Raw genomic sequence first — 4,129 nt, 5'->3', positions numbered from 1 at the left:
AATATAAAACAGCAATGTTTTATATTATTTTCAAGATGTCTTGCTGGTTACTGAGGTTTTTTTCCATATACTTTTTATCTGTTCTCACTATAATTCTACTCTTGAATTTGCTACTATGCAAAAAAAAAAAAAAAAATAGTAACAAAATCAGGATGATGAATTAGTTTTTCCTTAATAGAATGCGTAATTAATCTAATTATAATTCATATAAACTGCTTCGGAAATAGTTTTGGGTTGAATATTTTTTAGTCTGAGTCAGATAAACATAATTATTTCCTTTAGCACCTTTTTAAATATAAGGTAAAGATTTAATGTAATTTCTGTGTTTCAGACATGAGTTATACCCTGTATGTGTTAAATAAATATGTATTTATAAAATTATATCAGACTTCTAGAAAAGATACAACACTTTATCCTGTCTACCTCTCAGTAGCATTTCACTTATATCTATTACACAACCCCATACATTTGAAATTCTCCCTTCAGGAAGTTAGCTTAATTTAGCTGGAGGGCTTAAGAGACCTGGCTGCAGTGCATGCATGGTAGGGTTTAGGCAAGCTGAGTTTGAGCTGAGCTCTGGAGTCCTGCAGTCAGTATGCTGGACTAATTTATACTCAAGGGTAAAAATTAAGTCTAGTTCTTGGTAGCTGGCCAGGCCATTGCACAGGGTTAAAGCTTGGGATGCAGGTTGCAAAGCTGAAATATACTTAATGTGTTCTTCCTCTCATGCTGTGTGGTATGGAAATTGCTTCCTGGGCCTCTCACCTGCACATTTATCTCAATTGCACTTATCATGTGAATTTTTAGCAAAAGGTCTGCTCATGAAAACAAGTATAGGTGACTATTGAGATTGGGGTCCAAATTAATACTTATTTCTCCACTCGATTACATATGTCAATGTACTGTGTACCTCATTTCTCTGTAAGGTCCATCTTTAACCAAAATCACTAGTAGTTAATTTTCACTATAACCTCACAATATATCAGATCTCATAACAACATACTGAATCTCAAAGTAACCAAGCATCCAGCCTGAGAGAAAGTGGAAGAATTTTCTTCTCTCATGCTTTTCCTGGATTTTCTTGTGTCCAAGTTTCTGGTGTCCAACATTCCTACAATATTCTTTTTCTCTCCATGTGCTCTTGAGTTATAGAAAGACCTCGTAAGATGTCCTTTTTGGAAAGTCCTATGAATGCCTAAAGAGCCTCATTAAAGTCAGGTGCTGTGGGTCTGAATTATGAGAAAGCAAAGTCACATGCAAAGTCATAGCATGATGCTATGATGTCCCCATCACGAGAGGACCCCATTACAGAGGCACTGTGCTTCCTTATCTGATTCTTCACTTGGTAGTTTACTGGTTGGAACCTCCTGTTTTATATCAATCCTTCTGCAACTCTGGACAACTATGGTGACTACTGAGGGAGACTGTGAGAGCCAACAATGAAAACGCCATCCCTGAGATATGTTTGGCCCACACATCACAAATTAGTAATAACAAAAAACAAATTTGCAGATCTGAGTGGAACAAAGTGTTAAAAATAACAAAGGAATTATCTTATTTCTCCATTAGGGGACAAGATACCCACCCAAAATATTCCTACTGAATGGATTTAACTCATTTGAAAGAAAATTAAAGGGCATCCAAATGGTGATTTGACTGCTATCCATAATATGTTCTTGTAAAGTGTTTTCAGGAACAGAAAAATATTAGTGAGTAATGTTGAGTCAACAGATATGTTGTGAATAAGTCTGAAAACTTTTGGGAAAGTATATCATTATGTGTAAGGTCATCTATTAGCAAGGGTTACAGAGTGAGAGTTCTATTTTGCATCATTAGATATATTGAAAAATAGCTGCTTCACTGATTTAAATGTGATAGCTTAGGGATTATATCTGGCTTGGACTATATAGTCAATAAATATTTGTCGGATAAATTTAGAATGGGGAAACAAACATGTCTTTATGGCAGCAAATTACAACTGTTTGTCTCCTCAGGGACTAATGTCTAACCTAAACTTCTTGCCCTGCCCCCAGTATTCTCACTGAGAAGGGACACCAAAGACTGCCCCTCAGTTAAGCTTTGCACAATGGAGAGAAGAGGCGATTTCAAAGAATTTCTTGAGGAGCAATAGTGGTAAGATTTAAATACAAAAAGGTCAAGGAGAAGCACAACTAGACCAGATAATTGTATTGTCACATGGTGGTGCCAACAGTGAGTCTTGTCTGCATCAGTTTTAGTTGGAGGAAAAGGAGTTTGTGACCAAACACTGACTCTGGTCATGCCAGAAAAGTGACTCTTGGCAAACATTAGGCATCAATTTTTGGTTTTTTTAGCTTTGAGTTCTACTGAAATCAAATGTCAACTTGACCTAATGTCATAAGTCCTAACCCTGTGGTTATGGCACTCTTTTATCCTGTGGACTGATTCTATGATGTAATTAATGGCTGTCTTGTGAGTTATAACTGGACTTATTGTATAGCCTTAGCCATTTTACTCAAATCAAGGTTATGAAGCAAGTATAAATAAGCTAACCCTATTATAAGATGACATTTTTCCACTTAGAACCGTGTGTTCAGTTATTTATTCATGATAATGATGGGTTTGCATAGTGATTCAGATATACTTTATAACCTCTTATTTCTTTAGAATAAGAAGTTTACTTATGCAAAGTGATTGGCTTGACTTAAGGATACTTTCCGTGGTCATAAAATGTAACTGGTCCATGCCACATTTGATCTCATTATCTTATCCTCTTTAGGACAATGTCTAAACTAAGCCAAAACTTGGGCCAACAGAACCAATTGCTATCTTTGTCTACCAAAGATTCCAGGTAATAAGTACATAGCCCAGTGAAATATGTAGCTTTCAACTTTCAGTGGCTAAGGGCAGAACTTGGAGAAATAATTGTTATAGTTAATTCATAATTTAGTTTTAGTTTCATGGTTCATCTCTTTCAATAGCTGAATCAAAATTTAAAATGTCGAGCAGAGATGTGGCTTCCTGTGGTTCTCCCACCCCTTTGATGAAGGCTCTATGAATAACGAACTGGGAGATCTAGGATCTAGCAGTGTTAGTGAAGCAAAGAACTTGCATTTGAGAATTATTCAAACTTTGAATAACCCAAAGTTGATTTTTCATTTGAAGAACATAGAGCAGAAATTCTCCATATCTTTCCTAAGAAGGATGCAGTTTTCAGGGGGTGTTGCATTCTACTTCTATTCTTCAGTATGGATTATACATTCAAAGTCTAGAGAGGCCAGGCGATGCCACTGCTTGAAGTGGCTCGGGAAGCGGGTGGGAGTGCTCTGGCAAACCGGAGAACTCACTTTCTGAAGAGGCAGACGGTCCTTAGCTCCTATTGATGCTTGACATGCAGCAATCAGAGTCGCTGTAGCCAGATTTTCTACTTGTCAAGAGAAATAAGAACTCAACTTTTCAATCACATCAACTGATTTTCAAATGCTGGCAAATAATTCAAAACATTTTGAATGCTCTATGGACCAAATAAAACATGAATACCAAGTAGATTTTGCCATGGGCCATGAGCTTGCAAACTGCCTTAATGTGTCATAATTTCTGCTAACACCCACGTTTCACATTATTTTTTAGAGTTGCTATTTAGTGTGAAGAAAATGAAATCTAATGTTACCATGGTAGCCTCAGCATTTTCAATAAAAGAGTAGAGATGATTTGTATTTAAAAACTGTTAGCTGATATGGAATTTTGTGAGTGAAAATATATATTAAATTACTAATTATTAGGAAAAATAAGATATTTTGTTCAATTCTACTCAGAATTGAATCAGTCTTAGAAATCTTTTTTATTCAATGAGGTCAGAAACCCTATCTGTAAGCATTTCTCCTTTAATTTTAAACCCTATGTATTTCTAAAGGAAACATAATATATCCATATCTGGTTCATTTACATTAAATCATTAAAATGTTGTTTTATATAATCCCTTTGATGTCTAAGATGCTTCTGGAAGTCATTCAAAAAATATTCTAATCCTTTTTCCCCTGTAGTCACATTTTTGACCAAAATAAACAAGTTCAAATGCCAGAGGATTCTACTTCTAGGCTAGAACCCAAAATCTGCAGATTCTGTGAATTCTGTACAGAGAAATGAATGA

Source organism: Pteropus alecto, unplaced genomic scaffold (genome assembly GCF_000325575.1).
Source record: "Pteropus alecto unplaced genomic scaffold, ASM32557v1 scaffold20, whole genome shotgun sequence".
Classification (NCBI taxonomy): Eukaryota; Metazoa; Chordata; class Mammalia; order Chiroptera; family Pteropodidae; genus Pteropus; species Pteropus alecto.
The sequence above is the reverse complement of the archived record's forward strand: the minus strand, read 5'-3'. Positions refer to the sequence as shown.